The 18,165-nt window shown below is 42.4% G+C and overlaps 1 protein-coding gene across 8 annotated transcripts in view; it reads right to left on the bottom strand.

Annotated features, from left to right (window-relative positions):
- The window catches only part of GATAD2A (GATA zinc finger domain containing 2A), a 68,463-nt gene that overhangs the window by 33,287 nt on the left and 17,011 nt on the right, over positions 1-18,165 (bottom strand). For 2 of the 8 annotated variants that reach the window (XM_030034068.2, XM_030034069.1), the window contains exon 2: positions 2,091-2,165. The exons of 5 other annotated variants lie outside the window; for them this stretch is intronic. The gene's annotated coding sequence lies outside the window, so the exon portion shown is untranslated. Of the gene's footprint in view, positions 1-2,090; positions 2,166-16,133; positions 16,153-18,165 lie in introns of those variants that run through there. One more of the 8 variants, XM_030034070.2, reaches the window with a different exon arrangement.

An 18,165-nucleotide genomic window follows, 5' to 3' on the forward strand; every position in this document is an offset into this window, starting at 1 on the left:
ACCAGCTATTATCAGAAGCGCATGGTCTGACTCCGCCTCGGTGAGAAAGCCTGCCTTTCTTCAAGGTGTGGATTCTCTAGGCACATTGATTCTCACAGATATTAACTAATCATTAAAAACTGTTTATCTAGTGTTTGACTCAAAAATAAAACCTTCCACTTAAAGGACTACAACTTGATTTAAACTTTTATTTGATGGGAACAGATTTAAATATTAAGTAACGGCACCACAGATTGCAAGCAGATCCTCTCCCCTTCTTCTACCCCCGTCCCCATTTAATGTATGCTTCTTATTAGAGGAGGGATCTAGGTTGGTTCATTTATTTTAATGCAAGAGCAGCAAAATTAGCATCTTTAAATACTCAGTCACAACAACAATCAGCTTTTCCAGCACCACATGCTGTGCATATTATAATACAGGCAATTCCTTGGGTTTTTTTCTGCATTTTAAAAACTTAAAGAGAAGGGAGGCTCTCTGTGCACACAGACCATCCAAACTGGCTTCAGCATCACTCCTCTCCAAGAAGTGCTGTGCTCTGGATTCATGTTCAACCCAATACAAGTTATTTAATACAGCCTCAGTATAATTATAGAGGGAATTGGTGTAAGTGGATACAAAGGACAAGGTACCAAAAGAAAGATCAAAACAACTAAGGAATTTTCTTGTTTACCAATCAATATTCTAATTCTTTTAAAGAGAACGCTAAAATTGTATTAATTCTAAGGTCCACTGCTTTGGGTTTAAAGAGGTGTTTTTAGAGGGTACAGCTACTACACAAGGGATTTTTTTGACCTGAATTCTCCCCCAAGTTTTATGGATCTATTTTTGTCTTAAAACTACTGGGCAGGAAGTCTGCTAATGACTATGTCTGGGCTTTGTATTACCAAAGAAGTCACGGAGATTCCTCAGTGCAGGATACCCGTTAAATACCAGTTTCAATTATGGTTCAAAATGCACTATTTGGATAACAAGTTGAATTGGCAAAATAAGATAGTATTTATGCACACTGCTCTACAACTGCACAGAGCTATGTTTTTCAGGTGTTTTATGGTGGTAACTCACTGAACAAGAAAGCAGATTAAGAAATTTCCATGACTATGGTCAAGATGTCCAAGTGTGACACTCTCTGCTACTCTCACTGTCATGCCTACTCCTTCACCTCTGAAAGGTGTTTTTATGATTTCATTTAGCTTCTTGGTCTCATGAAAGATGGCACTACTTTGCAAGATTTGGGAACTTATGTAACAAATAGCAAAAAAAGAAAAATCAGTGGTGCTCATCGCTTGCACAACATTAGTTCTGATGCTGACTCTGGTAAAACACAGTACATCAAATGAGTAAATCTATGAGCAGAGACATCAACACCTACACCAGGAAAACTGAGACTGGAAGAAAAGCGAAGACCAGAAATGCTTAAAATTGATCACCAGAGCCTTGGCAATACATGCTGGGGAGGGGGGGGGGGGGGGGGAGGCAGGGAGAGGATAAATCCTGAAATTGCTATTTATAAAATTCTTCACTTGACAATACAGTGCGACAGGTGAGCACCATCACACACACGACAGCTGATCAAGATAGCTTTACTTTAGCTACACCACTGAGCATTGCCAGAGCTACAAAATATCTACAGAAATTTCACTTCCATTCAGAGTTTTTCTTCTGTGCACAAATGATCAAAATATACAGAAAGTCTCAAGGAAGGAATTTCTGTGTGCTTGCTTTTGCTTCTCCTCTTGTTCAAGACCAACAATATGGTGCAGCTGTTGTGACTGCCCAGTTAAAAGAAGTGAAACTTCTTTGTCCCTTAGTAAGCTAGGGAGATTTACCTACTTCAGAGCGTGGATTAAGTGTCAAGTGAAAGGCCACTTTTGGTTAAGGCACAGAAACCGAATTCTGATCCAAGTTTAAACTCAGAGCCCCTCTACAGCTCTTCCTTGTCCTCCTGGACAAGGCAGGAGCTGATGGTGCAAAAGACCAGAGGACAATTCCACCCTCCCAGCCCACCTCCCCATCTGCAGTACTGAATGGAGGGAGAGGGGGTCTCTGTGCAATATTAGAGACTCGTCCTCTATCTTATACACAACTCCTACCTGTCAGTGAAGTTCATGGGTTCCAGGTGGGATCCCGACCAGGCCGAGTGGCTGAAAGTGACTGCAGCGAGGATCCTGAGGGAAGAGACAAGCTGGTTAGTATACCTGGTGACATGCCCACCACCTTCACCCAAAACATGCTCGTGGATGAGACAGTCGTCCTTAAACATTGGCGCGCATGTGAAAGATGAGAAGACTACATCCTATTATTTTAAGGAAAGGAAGTGCAAGTCAGGCTTGTGTTCAAATGCTTTCAGATTAAAAACAAAAGCACACACAAAAATATTTTAAAGTTACTGCTTTTCTTACTGCGTATTTCTTTAGTCTTTACTTCTTACATTAAAACTCTAGGGGGAAACCAACTGCTTCTTGATATTTCTGGTTTGACCCAAACACCTGCTGGAACCAGCGTTCCCATTTCTAACTGACAGTTTCCCTCAAGGAGGAAGAGATCTACAAGACCTGCATTTGTCCTAATGGCCGGTACCACAGGAGCTTGCTCCAGGCGAGTCTTAAAGCAGTCACTGTGCCGCCTCCCCATTTTACTTCTTGGACAAAAGCAGCACGGGTCCATGCGTGCATGCAGGACAATGCCACTTGAAGACACATCTTCAGAAAGAAACTTGCTGCTTTTAATTTGTCCAACAAGCCAGCAGGCCCCTGGACAAGCATTTTAATAGCTAGTAAGATGCAGCCAACAAGGCAGTATTTGTCCAATGTTACCTACATGAAAGTAATATTACTTAAGCAGCAGGAACATTAAGAGATGCAAACAAAGAGAGTCATCTTTGGAAGTGACACCGCAGTCACACGCACGCTCACACATGGGCTCAGTTCAGCAGTTTAGTGACAATTTGATATTTTCACTTAAGGGACATCAGAGCAAGTTTTACCGCCAAGCTGGATTCACTGGCTAAATACAGTCGGAGGTTTTGCTGGGGTACACCACCACCGGCACCCCATAACACAGATGAAGTCAGTTGTACCCCTGTTCCTGGTCCCACTTGAGACCACATCACCATTCGCTGCAGAAGCTTCCATGAAGTTGCACATAAGCAGAGAATGAAGGGGGAAACAACTTTTTAGAGAAGTTTTTGTCCTGTAGGACAGCATATAAAAATAATTCTAAAAGAACATGCTCATGTGTTTTATCTGCTTCTTACTCCAGAAAGAGTTCTGACAGCCGATGCTTGTTTATGCTTTACAAAAATCCTTTTATGAGCCTGTACATACAGTGTGTGATATCCAAACCTTCCTTCTCCCTCTCTAGGGAAACACTGAGGGAAGAAACCCACAGCCAGCGCACGCTGGTCAGTTAGAAAAATCAACTAGTTTTGCCATACTAGTGGATTGGTAGGTACCTGCACCAGCAGCACATGCCGAGTCAAATGCCTCTTATCACAGCCTGCTTTTACACAGCACATAGCAAATAATCAGTTGACAGCCACAATTTTAGCAGCGGGTCTTGCACAGGGCTGCACACTGACACAACGTCGTGTCAGCTCTCGGGGCAGATGGCAAGAGGCGCTGGGCTGTAGGTGGAGCACAGTAATTGATGCACACTAGCTGCCAAGACAACTCCTTGGAAGCTCGGCCTCTTATTTCTGCTAAGCCACCAAGAACTGAGTCATTTCCCTCCTCAAAAAGTTGCAGAGTTATTTTGTTTTGTCCAGAAGGCAGGACAATAGCTCACTGACTTCTAGTCCTCCTCTCTGGACAGGGGAAAAGGGCTATAAAGGGTCACCCCTCTGACACCCACCCGAGGATCAAACTGTCCCTGCCTCAACCAAACTCCAGCAAGCTCAGAGGTCATCTTGTCCCAAAAGCTGGGAGATTGTGCCCAGTCCATCTTCTCTGTTTTACTATTTTAAGCACCCCAAAAGGTTCCAATAGGTTAAACAAATTGCTACAAAAGTGCAGATATAGAAACTTAATGAATGGATATGCAACTGTATTCTGGTCCCTGATTAGCTATCTAGAGGGCAGGTCTTACTAATTATAGCTCATCCTATTAGTCCAATGCTTTTCTAATTAGAAGCCCATTGAAAACCACTGCAATAGCTACTTCTGTATCTTCAACAGTGCTATAAAACTCGACCGATACAGCAGGACTTCCATGCTGCTCCTCATGCATCTGGCCTGGACACAAACAAACAGTTCTTCATCGCCGAAGATGACAAAAAGCAACACACACAACACACACCGCGTACCGGGTCGTGACAAGCACTATGGCACAACCACGGTAATTGGTAGTTAGGACACTATTGCAGCAAGCAGGAAGCCACAAGTTGTAACACTGCTGGGGGGGGGGAAATAAATTAAAAAAAAAAAAAAATTATTCTGCCTGGTAGAGATAATTGCTGAACAGGACTGGTAAAGGTCCCAGTGGGAGGGGAGGATCCTCCAGGTATCAGCTCTGCACCGGCTCCATCTGAAGCTGGCTCAGCTCTGCCAGGAGGATAGCCCACAAGGCACCTCCAGCACAGAAGAAGCCTGCGTTTTACAAAAAGTTTTCCCCAAAAAAGAGGTACGTGAATGAGCTTGGCAGCAACCTCACATCAGAGTGCTCCCCGTGTTTTGGAGGAGTTCAGCAGAGATCGCTCCTTCCGACGTGCTCTGGACGTGGGAAGCCTAAGCTACCGAATCGTATTTCTGAGGCTCTGGCCAGCCTCCATTTTTAATGAACTGTAGCATTAAACTCCCATAGTGCTCGTGTCATGGGACTAAAATAGTTTTCATCTTGCAAGGACACCAGAAGAGCAGTTTAACCGCTTCACTGCCACGGGACGCTGGCGGCGCAGGACCAGGGCCACTTCTCATGCTGACCCACATTCAGCACGTGGAAGTTTCCACTGAAACCCAACAGACCGCCGGCAACGAGCTGCCCAGGGATGCAGCAGGCGCCACGGCCCCAGATCCTGCTCCGGCTCCCACTCTCTGTCGCTCCGCGGCCGGCTCCATCCACGGCTTAGCATTCTCCTGCATCTCCAAGATGGGAAGTTCGCTTTATGTGGCACACGCCACTAAGGAAAAAAGGTTAAAACGCTTATAAAAATATTTTGAAAGATTAATTTTTAAAGCATCTGTTCACAGAACCTCCTAGGAAGCAGGCAATAAACAGTTAAAACTCGGAAGTGAAACTCTGTCCAAGCAGCAGCTCTAAAGTTTTGACAGCACTTCCATCAGAAAGAAAAAGTCACCGCAGAAGAAGCAGAGTGCGTAGCTGGGCACCCGAGCCGCAGGTACGGTGTGCTTGGTGCAACGCTGCTGTCGTCCAAGGACACCAACAGGGCTCTGCCAGCACTTGGGGACACCACACACTACCTGTCTTGTCAGTCCTGCATCGGCTCCTCCACTGTCCAAGAAAACTAAGTCTTTAGTATCCTATCACTCTGCAATTTCTTTCAAAGGTTGCATGTTTCATTTAAAAAGAACCCTGGCTCTCATTCTGATGTAGCAACTTTTTAAAACTAGTAAGTGAAATGTTCAAGAAATTAAACAGGCACTGGACTGAACAGTATCTCTTGCTAACTCGCCAGAACAGAAATCAGATTTATTTGCTCAGAGCCTACTTTGTCACTCATGAAGTTTTTCTTCTCTATGAAATGATGATGAAAGTTGTAGATCAGAATACTAGGGACCACATTTTTACCAACATTACTGAATCCCATCAACACTACCTAGAAAAATTATGATCCAGTAAAATTCAAGAGAGATTTAGCCCGCAAAACAGGGTTTTAAAAACATTACATTTTCAGAATAAGACAGGCTATGGATTCTCTAAGAAGATTAAGGCATGGAAACTATGACACAGGTACCACAGTTTAGCATTACTGCTGTACATACCTCCTCAAACAACCGAGATAAGAAAACTTTTGTACTTTTTGGAAGGCTGAGTGAAGTGGTCAGCAGGAAAAAAAAAAAAGGAGTCACATTTCAATTTAAATATTGACAGTCAAGGGGCTAGCTTCTGTCTCATGTGTTCAGGCTTTACTTCCATGAACATTTTTGAATACAAGAGTAAAGTCTTCAAAGACTTTACTGGTCTAGAAGGAAAACTCGAAGTATCAAATTAGTTTTTTTTAAGCACCTAAGTATCAGTTGAAAGCATTTTTGTATGCTCCAAAAACACAGGCTCCTCCCTGCACGCATCTCAACAGAATTATAGGAAGAGCCATTGTATAGAAATAATAGTCATGGTGCACATTTTCACTACAGTGTAAGCAACCATCATGGAGTGGAAAAGCTCTTCTCCGGCTTTTTACGAATGTGCCGATCCATTCTGTACCTGGCATACTGTCGTGGTTTAACCGTTGGTATTTCTCCAAATATTCAAGCATTGCTTTTTAACTCCTGTGTGCCTAAAGATTCAGGTGAAAGCTGCTGAAACACCCTGCATACCCGCTCTTCAGTTTTAGCCTCTCTACAGTGAAGTACCACCTTGTAGGAAGGAAAAAAAGCTCCTTTCAGATGCTCATTAATACCACCGCTACCCGTTTATTGTGTACAAGTCAGATTGCAAATAAAACCTGTTACAAATTAAGAGTCTCTCCCACTCACTCCTGAATTCCTGTGCCAGAGATAAAACATACGACTCCCCTCCTGGGCCATCGACAGCATTTATAATTACACCCTTCAGATCAATGCTTGCGTTTGCAGGGCAGGGAAACCAGGGCCTGTAGTAACCCTTTAGTTAAGCCGGTCCGCAGACGGGGATCACACGCTGCGCCAGCCGGCGAGGGCATCGTTTGAGACAGCAGCAGAAAGTCAGATATAGAAAAACTACTTACTGGCAACAGCTGTTCTTCAAGCATGTCACCCCAGCACGTCCTTCTTTTGGAGAACGCTTATTTTCCAGCATTTGTTCTCTACTGGATACCAAGTGGATACCATGGGCTGCCAAATCACATGGAAGTGCACACAGGCCTTCAAGGAGAAGCCCTGCCTTTACTTCTGGATCTGGGAGAGTATGATCTACTAATTATGCTAGCTGCACTGCACTCCATACAGATCTTGACACCAATTTAGCAGAACTAGAGTTCAGCTTTACTCTGCCCTCTCAAACCCTGCCATTCACATACACCAGTGTGCAGGAAAACAGGAAATCTTGGAGTAAATTTTCTCCAGAAAATCCAGCCTGAACCTTTTGAAAAACACTGGTATAATCTAACCTCTTGCAATCAAAACTTACTGTTTTGAGACCAAAGTGCAAGTGCATTTCGACTTCTCTCGTTCCTTAGTCTAGAGTATCTCAGTGGTAATTACATTAGCAAACTCCTTCCTCCCCAAACAAGCCCCATGATCTACCTGTGCTTTTACTGAGATTAGCCAGAATTCAGTCAAGTGTGGATACCTGGAAGATGCAAAGATAAAGAGGCTCCAATAATGCAGTTCAGAAGGAAAAATCAACACTAACTGCAATTTTTTTTCTTCCAGGAAGCCTTGCTATTCAAGACCTTGCAAATCTGGCTTTCTGTAACCAGAGCCTGGAGTACCCAATTACTGCTGTCCTGGTCAGCAGTTCACAACACCGAAGCGAAGCGCCCACAGCAAATGCAACAGTTTACAGATGCTACGTGGAAAATGCAACACTGGCTAGCCCTGCGCGGAGTCCCAAGTCAGCACAAAATGGAGTGCATTTCTCTGCAGGTTGATTCAGAAGATCAGGCAGGCTCAAAATACCCAGATCACGATTTGGTTGGCTACTCATGAATAGAAACACCCATGATTGTCTAGGGTTGCACCACTACGGGCTCTAGCAGACACAAGCATGCAGCTTGCTTTTCACTCATAATACAATTTATGTCTTCAAATGGGGGCGGGGGGGGGCAGGTTCCCCAGCAAACCTCTGAAAAAACAGTTATTCCTCAAAAAGTCCACAGGAAACAGCTCTAAGACTCTTGAGTTTCATAAAGGTAAGAACAATGTATTATAAAGTGAGCTACAAAAGCTGATCTTTCTAGATAAAGTTAACCTTAGAGCAACCCTTTGGGTAGACCAGTTTTGTTTTGCTTTGGTTTTGAGAGCGATATTCCCTTGTACAGAAGCATTTAAGCAATGTCCTCACTCAAAGGAACAAAGATGTATGATAAAGAATTAGGGAAGTCCATGAGTGAAACAGAGAGAAAAATATTATTTTTTTCATTAATTTTACAATTAGTAGTTTAAACTGTGAAACAGGAGTTAAGTCAGAGAAAGGATGAAACCACTGATTAAGAGGCTGCATTGGAGCCAGGTCCAAACAGTTTTATACATCTGTTTCACATCTATCCAAGTTAATCTTTGTAATTACTATATGGGTAGACCTGACTCATTAAATCAAAATCTTTGCAAGAAGCTGACTTGCAGGAACAACAAAAAACACCCTGCATGTCAGAGACGGCAGCCAAGCAGCAGACATGAACAAAGCAGCAGTGCCCGTTTCAAGAAGAGGAACTATAGTATCTACTGTTAAGCAAAAGGAGAGAACACCAAGAAGAGCTAAAAATAGATTCAAGTGTTTTGGTTTGGGGGTTCTTTGTTTTATACATAGCCCAGTTTGAACTGTTTTTCAGTTACTCCGTATTTATGGCCAATTATGTTGATCCTCACCCAGCGCCAAGATCTATTGGATTCACGGGGTGAGCACGAAGGGTTCCTACCACCGGAATATTCATCATCCAGATCAACAATGCCAGCTCTGCGACTCTGACACTGCAGGACAGACATTTCCTTCAAGATGACTGAGCCTGTCCAACTATCCTTCATCCACAGCGAGTAGTTGCAACGGACTGGTTTTAATCAAAGTGCAATCTAATCACCTAATGGTGCCGGTCTCTGTGGATTGTTGTATAAACATGTTTTTCAAGAACTGGAATTACTATCTTCTGTTTTCAGATGTAGAATATATTTTTGACAGAGGAAGGGGGTGTCTCTTTTCTATGCAAAGAGGCAGCATTATGAAATGCATTTGCAGAACTGTTTGGCAGAATATTAAACAGGGTAAGAGGGATGTGTGCATGAATTTATCACCTCCTTCACTGAGTGTCCAACAACCCCAAGGAAGAAGACTGGAAAGCTCTGGATCTCTCCTTAGGAGACATAGAGACGGAAATGAGTGGCAATGTTCAATTTAAAAAAAAAAAAAAAAAAAAAAAAGCAGGTGGCAAATTGTTATTTCTAGCTCTGGTGAAAAAAAAATAAAAATCGGTTCTACTTTCATCATCAAGTAAGATGTGCTTTTTGCATGCATCATATTTGCTCAGGAATGCCATATTTGGGGGCTTGCTTTCATCTACTTCACTGATGCTCACTGCTGCAATGAGGCTTTGCTGTGCTCTGCAGGCAGTTTGTGCTCACCAAGTGCCAGTGACTTTAATTGGGCAACCTGGCATCAACTAAAACATAACTTGATTCCTCCTGAATAATTTGGTTTGTGCCTACCTGGCTTTAGCATCAGCTACTGGAAACACAGTAGTAACCTTTTTTTTTTTTTTTTTTTTTTAAATTTTTTGGGGGGAGCTCAAGATACCATCCTCCACTAATGACACATTCTTGATCTCAGTTGTAGGAGTACAGTAATAACCCATAAGCTAATAATTTTGTAGCAGCAATTTTAGTTTCCCCAACTATATTATTTAAAAACCTAACCGAGGGTGTGTGTAGAGAATGACACCGTTCAGAAATCCAAATAAGGGAATGAAATGGCAGCTTGGCAGGGACCCAGTGGCCACACCTATTTACAGGGGAAGCCGAGCACAGCCACCATCATTAATTAATTCAGAAGCCTCGGCACACAAAACTTGATCTGGATGCACACTGCATCCCCCACCTGAGATCAAAAGGGAGCACTGCACGCTGAACATCATAAGCCATGCTTGCACACAGCCATGTCCACATAAAAACAAGGAAGGCTGTGGGGCTGATGTTTAGCCCCTGGTCCTGCAGTTAGAAGGGAAAAGGAAACAAAAATTGTCATTATCACCCATGGGATCTAGGGGGATTTTTAATCTTGAGCAAGCCTAACTACTGGTAAGAAACCTGTAAGGGTCCCTCAACCCAGAACAAGCAGTAGGCAAACGGATACCGAAGATGAGCAAGACAAGATTTAGACTCTCGGTTACTTCAAGTGGCTTTATGTAAAACAACATCTAACTTCCACAAAAACATGAGGGCATTTTGGGTAGAAAACAACCAGAGGTGTCACAATTACACCAAACCACATTTTGCAAAGGAGATGATCTTATCTGGTTTGCATATCTAAATGTCCTAAGGGATCAATAACATGCGCAATATTAAAATGAGTCTTATTTAATTACTTCTATAGTCTTCATCATCATAATTCTCAGGCACCTCACAGAAATAAGTTACCCATCAGGTCTTAACTGACAGGATTCACATGCTTTCGTTCCCCAAGCCACTTCTATCACTTAAAGGTCCTGGCTGCTTGTTAAACCATCATCTTCAGGTTTAAAAACACTTTTTGGTAGCAAAAGGAATTAATACATCCCTCTCTGGATACCTTTGCTAAAGGAAGGAGAAGCAGCAGAGGAATCTTAAAGACCTTCAACAGAAACTAATGGAATAAAGATTGCAGGTAACAAGTTTGGAGGTGTACTCTGCCTCCCAGATCCCAGCTTTCCTGCAGAGCAGAGAAGTGTACAGTCACAATCACAAAGTTTGCAGTATTTATTTAAAGATGTCACATAACAAGTTTACCTTCTTCAAAATTTAAGAATTATAGAGCTTTTCCCGCCACAGAATACCTTACGTATGTGCCATATACCAGACCACCCCCAAAGACACTGTGCTTTCCACCTCCTATTCTACCTTACTGATTAGTTTTGCTTCCTTTTTGACTGTTAATAAACTTTCCCACAAACAGTATTTGCAAAATATATTACAACCTATTAATATAATAACCAAGAAGTTCCTCTTGGTGATCCTCCTATTCGATCCTGCCAGCAGTAACAGTACCTACATATTAGCAATCTTTCATGAACTGCAAGACATTAATTTAGTGCTAGCCTTAACCGTAAGGGCTACCTACTATCTTGGAGCATAACTTTAATGAAAATAAGAATTATTATGTGTAGCCAACCCAGATTAGTCTCGAGCTGAGCTTCTGAAAGTTATGCAAGGATTACTTTTCAAGTTTTATGGAGAATGTCATCTCCTTGCTGGGATCTTTCCTCTCAGAAAAAGCTACACCATGAGCCACAGTCTTCTTGCAGTATCATCTGCTTTCAGGAACAGGTATAGAAAAGCTGTTACAAATGTCATCTTCCTTTCCCCCCCGCAACTGCAAAAGTGAATTTGAATTTTAAAAAGGCCTATGACATCAAATTCCTGTCACATTTATAGAGTTAATCAAGGCATTAAAGGCACACTTCTCCCTGGTGCATGCATGGCCCAGAAAGGAAGGATACTGCCCACAGAGCATCCTCAGCTCTTCATGAGCACAACGCACAGATGGAGCAAAGCTGCACTGGATACCCTCCATAGATACCAAACAAAAGCAAGCAGCTTTACTATGAGGCAAGAGTTCTTCCACTACCGAAATAACTAAGCGCTTGCTTTCAAAGACTACATCTCAATCCTTAAAAACAAACAAGCAAGCCAGCAGAAAGCAAAATTGGAACTCCACACTCCACAGCATCCTACAGAGCATAATGCTAGCACCGTACCTGCAACTGGCACATATGTAATTTCACTATTTTACAATGAAAACCTGAAAATTTTAGATTTATATTGTGTACAAATCTCAATAGGTGGTTCAGCGTGTTTGTACATACCACAACACTAGGGACACATGCACAACTGCAGTACCTAATTCTGTTGGAGACAGGATTTTCTAAGATCCTATTAAATATGAATGCCTTCAGTTTACTTCCTCTAATTCTTGCAAGCATTTCAAAGCTCGTGATCACATGGCTATTTCAGCAAATGAACATAGTGGGCATAGCTCACAGGCTATGGCAAGGAAGTTGCTCCTACTTAGAGCAATAGGTAAATCAGTATTAGCATGAGATCTAATGATTCCATTTTCTGACTCATTTTAGTACCTGGAAAGTCTTCAGTATTTGTAGTATAAAACAGACTAAGAGAAAAGCCATTACTGACCATCTTCAGCAATACTTTCCCTATGAAAGAGTCACAAAAGTGACTCTGTTGCTGCAATGAGGCTTGCCCTGCTTCAATGGCATCCCACACTGGTGCTGGGCTCCGTTTAGTCCAGCCACGCTCTGGGCATTTACAAAACTGTTTTAAGAAAACCTGCTGCTAACACCTGTCTCAGCCATGGGGTAATTGTCTGGTGTGCAGGAGATGTAGTTTCAGCAGCCAACATTGACAAAAGTCTCTCCATCTAGGTGAAGTTAGGAAACAAGAAACAAGTTAACCAGCATCACTCAATTGGAAGCGTTCTATTGCATTTAAAAAAAACACAAGGAAAAAAAAAAGAAAAGCTTGCTTGAATGCCAACTCCTATAGTCTTATAGGTAGTAAAATTGGGTATTTATACCCCAAAGTGAATGAGACAGGTCATGTCAAAATCAATTTCAAGACTAACTGAAAACTCAATCAAGGCTTCATTTTTTTTCTTCCATTGAAAAGCTACAAAATAAGCCTTTATTCCCTCAACTCCAGCAATCTGCCACTTTAATGCAAAGACCCCATCATAAACTCCTACTTATTTTGATATTTAACAAAGAAGGGGAAAAACCCCATCAAACCAGACTGCCTTGAGATCAGCTCACTCTTACCTATATACCTATGACCATGTTCATCTGGTCTCCCATCAAATACGATTAAAAAAAAGCCACCCTTTTGAGATGCCATCTAACATTCTTAGTTGTTCTTACCCACTTTTGTCAGAACTTTGAGTAACAACATTTACTGTTAAAGAATTAGTAATTATGATAAAAAGAGTTAGCGGAACCTCTTCCCGGCAGGCAAGGCAGAATATCTATTTCCATACTCTCTGCTGGAACTACCCACATTACTTACACAGTGAAACAGCGATGAGTTATTTTTCACTTCATGGTGTGCAAAAATAAGAACATATCATACAGTGTCACTTGCTACTAGGTGTTTTAGAAACTTCTTCAGGTACCTGACTTTTTAAATATCCATTTATATTCAGCTGAAGATACTGGAAGTGGGGGGAGAGGGGGAGGAATGGTGTTTACTTCATGTCAGGGCTTATCTCCTGCCTTGGGGGAGTGCTCTTTTATAGGCTTCATTTTTTTTTGTTCCCATCCCTCTAGCTCCCATTCACACAGCTGGAGTGAGGGTAACAAAAAGCGCATATTGTTATGGATGACTGGAAGTGCAGTGGACTGCCTCCCGACTGTGGATCCATGCAGCTTGGGCTACTGGGTCCAGAGTGATTTGGGTATAACTTTTTAATTTAGTTTGATTCGTGTTTATACAGGAATAAGCCCAAGTCAGAAGGTGACGCATAAGACACCAAAACCAGAAGACGAAGAGCTCACACACTGATCCCTTTCATGCTGCAGCAGAGTTCACTACAGGGCACTGCAAATTAGCAGGGAAACTGCATTCAAGTTATTAGTCACCTCATAATTGTTAAAGGAATTGGAGACCAACTCTTCTTCCAAACATGGCAGGAGTAAAGCCTTTCCGGTAGAGCTTTAACTTAATGCCAGATCATCTGGAATACCAAACTTGCCAACATCTCCAAAGAGGCAAGTCACGGCCAAACTACCTCACCTAGAGAGTCACCCAAAAACAGTCATGAAAACTCCTTTACTCTTGCAAACACTGATTTTTTTTTTTTTTTTTTGGTTTGGTTTTCCTTTGGGAGAGAAAAAGGGGGGAGGGAGGGGAAAGAGAAGGAAAAGAAACAAAGAAGTAGGAAAATGAATAGAGGCTGAAATGCTTAACTCACTCTTAAGAGTAAAAAAATAAAGTCAAACCCAGAATTTAGTAAGAATGAATACAAACAGAACAGATTGATATAAACTCAGAGATGTGCATGTTAAATAGCTCTTTGATACCTAAACAAGACTTGAAACTCCTGGAACGCTTTAACACTCCAATCATTTCCATGATACAGACCATTTGATATATTCTGCTTAATGTGAGCAGCACCAGATTGAGTCACAGAAGACTTCTAAATGGGAAAGGACCCCCATCAGGTCTGGGTCAGCAGATCAGTTTGTTTTGTGCACAAACCAGGAGTCGGAGTGAGGACTCAAGGAGTCCAGTCGATGCCCAAGGGCTCTCCAGGAAGGACAGCGGTGGGAGGAGAAACAGCCTGCCGAAATTGAGCCTTCTTAAAAATAAAAGACAAAATAAACATGCCTGATCACAAGCTTCCGCATGTCTTAGTTAAAGGCACACAGACTTGACCCTGCTGCCAGGAGAGACCCACCAGTTATAAGGGATGTAGAGGAAGAAATTCTGCAGAGCTTGAAAACTCACCCAACTTGTGTATGTCACCTACAAACACACAAAATCCTGAACATGAGAGTCAGGGGCGAACTCCCTGCTTCCCTCAGTCTAGGGTTTGCCAACTCCCCATTAGACATGTGACACTCCTTCCCCGTATTTGTCTGGCCTTCAGCATCTGTGGCTGGCTGTTAAATTTTACTCTCCTAGACCTTTCAAATGTTTGGATTTCCTAATACAACAAACTGGCATTGCAGATCATGAGGTAAACCTGACGACCCTTTTCACCCTCTTTTCATCTTAAGTCCTACCAGCAATTCCCATTTGAAAAACAAGATGGCATGGGTTAAACAATCTCAGAGATAAAAGCTAAAGAAGATGAAGACTAAAATAAAAGGAACTGTTGTTATAAGCCACGTTTTGCATGCTTCCTTTGTAACACACGTTTATACCCATTTTGCAGATGGGATAGCCAAGGCATAGAGAGGTTTAAGTGACTTACCCAATGCAATATAAAACTTCTCCTCCAGGGAGGATGGGGAGGCAAACGTAATGGTGAGAACAAGCTACCACAGCACACAGGACATCAGCTGTCCTGAGCAGTGTGATTTCAAGATGCAATAACAGGGACAAACACCTGGCATTGCCTACCCCACCTCCAAGCTGCACTGGATCCAACAGCTCCAGCCAGACACTGACCCGCTGCTGACCAGCACCATTCTGCACTCAAGCTGCAGCGCTGAACTGTGTCAAACCCTACTGGTAATAAGGACAAGGAGGAGAGAAAAGGGCATTGCTACAGCTGCACATAGCAAAGGTTTTCCACTTTCTGCCTTACTTCAGTATGTTGAAGCAGCAATACATTCAAACATTTTTGCTTCAGAGTCAACACATCAAAAGCGGACAAAACTTTCTTGCTAAACTTTGATTTTCTCCCATACAGTCCAAAGGGCCTAATCAGAATTTTTCTTTTTCCCTCCAAATGCCCTTGTCACTCCAAGAGAGTAAGCTGTGCTCATGAAGCAAGAGTCACGACGCTGCTTTCCAGCCTCACTTGCACTAGAAACAGAGGAGCATAGCGGACCACAGGTTAAAAAGCCCCAGCACAATGAAGAGGTGCTCTGTAATTAAGACATAGGAAAGCTGTACAGGACAATTCCTCCCTGCCCTGTGGAAGCCGCAGTCTCCCGAGGTGATGCCAAACAGGTCACACAGACACACACACAAATGCTCACAGGTAAACACCAGCTGTTTACTGGTGCCCCGCTGGAGAGTCCCGAGACCTGACACACCAAGAAGTCAAATACCAAAGAACGCAATTAAAGGCAATGAAAGGTAGAAATGCCGGTACCTTCAGCAGTTGGGGAAGGAAGAGGAGAAGTGCTGAACAGCAAAAAGCCAACATAGGAAACTGCATATTAATAAACCTTAACCTTTGTTCTGTCCCTGTCCTATAATGCTTGCTTCGGGCAATTCACTCTCCTTTTCCCCACCTGACAATGGACATATGATTCATCTGACACTGAGGTTCACTGACGTACACAGGTCATTCAGACTGAGCAGTGCTAAGCATATAGAAAATATCACAAAGAAATGAATAACCTCAGAAATTCCAGGTGGTGCATAAGAAATAAAGCAAGAACCGCTAACCTAGCAAGGGTCAACATATTCAACAGATGTCCAGTTCCCCAGGTGAAGGGATGCCACAGAAATGCAGAGACAAAAGGAGGGGGAAGAAGGCTAGAAAACCCTAAAAAAACAAGGGATCCCAAGCAAGTCTTTGCACCAATCAATCATAGTATGAATGCATAAATAAGCACAATGTCTATATATAAAGTGCCAAATTCTAGCTTGTTAAGTTTTAAGGGCACAAATCTAAAACAAGCGGCATGGGTAGCACAGGGAGAGCAGGGACAGCCTGATGAAACTATCAAGAACAGACTTTCAAAGAAGAACACAACTGAAAGGCTGTCCTGGAGTTTTCTAGTCCATCAGTGGCACGTTCTTCTCTTAACATTTATTTTGTTTAATGCCAGAAGAGGAAAGAGTGCTCACGTACCATTTCCCCCCCTCCAGTCAACAAAATATGCTAACTACATTGCACTTCACATACTGGTCTACAGACCGTGTGCTGTGATACCTCAAACATGAATAGCATTACACAAAAGCAAACGCTACTTCCCCAAGTCTAAAAATAAGTCTACCATATTTTCAGATACCACAGTCTCCCAGAACATTTGGAGGGGGGGAAAAAACCAAACCTACTACACAGTTCTACGTTACTTAAATTATTATTGAAAGAGATACAAATTGTAAGTCAAGAAGTGCCTGGAACAGGGCTGTACTGTTGGTCATTCTAAGAGGAGGAATAAAAAAAAACCCTCCACAGCACAGTTCATTTTTCCTTTTATTTTTTAACGAGAGCTCAGCATGTGTATTTTAATTCAGAAGGGGAATGCACACACTGCCTGTTTTCTTTCCAATTTTTTTCTTGCGACCTATCTGAGCAGTACCTATACTCAGGATAAAAGCCGGTACCTGCACAGGTACATTATCACACACATGAACTCTGTACAGAGCACACAACTTCCTACCTCACAAGACACATAAAAGGGAGACACGGCGCTTTGTGAAACACGAGCAAAATAAGCACACGACTACTCCCCTCAGAATATGGCAGTAAGAAACCAAAGTATTAAAGCCTGGGGAAGAGCTCACAGTTCATACGTGCACAGTAAGTATCAAAAAAAAAAAGTTCTGATGCCCAAAGATTTGAAATTTTAAATGCATAAGTACACTTAATACCTACTATCAGCAAGTAACATCTAAATACTGCATGTAGAAGTTTATGGTTCAAAACATTCTAAATTTAGTCATCAAAACAGCATTTTCCACTCGAAGTTACACATAAAGCAAGTGCTCCATCAAAGCAGAAAACCTGAGCTTTGCTGACCGCTACAGCACGTTGTCGATTCTGTCCTTCCCCATTTCTTGTACCAATGACTTTTCATTGGTTGGTGACCGGCCAGGGATTTCACAACACGGACACTGTTTCAAGTGGTACCACTGAAAACGTAAGATGATCTGAAACGTGGCCTCATCACATCTGAATGAATTTTAGACTTCATTTTTAAAATACTTCCAGCACTATCCAAAAGATGTCAGAAGTTGACTTCCTTTATCCCAAGCATCATTCCTTCTTCTTCCCTCCTTAAAGTAGCATAGCAGGAGCGATTCAGTAAGAAAGTAAGAATGCTTATAGCCCCTACAGATGGGTAGGGCTAACGAAGAGCACACCCAGAAATAGAAGTGTAAGACCATAAGACAGTAAGCCCAGAGTTCCTTCCACAGTTATAGTTCCTTTGACAGCACAGGGATAATTCCAGTTCAAACCCGAGGCTGTCCAGAGAGGTCCCTAAAAGGGCCAAACGTACCTATGTACGTGTGCTGCTGTCAGGCTCAAAAAGCGATCCAAATCCTTCATCTTGCCTTGCATAAGCCTCACAAACATCACACAATACACCAGCACTGTCTGAATCTGAACCAATGATTTTAAACAGCTCCACATATGACTACCGGCCTGTAATTACTACAAAAAAGTCGTAACGCAGCTATATTAAGTTACAGTATTAGCATACTGACACTGCATCATATGCCAACAGTGTTGCATCATCACCCATTG

Source organism: Aquila chrysaetos, chromosome 12 (genome assembly GCF_900496995.4).
Source record: "Aquila chrysaetos chrysaetos chromosome 12, bAquChr1.4, whole genome shotgun sequence".
Lineage (NCBI taxonomy): Eukaryota > Metazoa > Chordata > Aves > Accipitriformes > Accipitridae > Aquila > Aquila chrysaetos.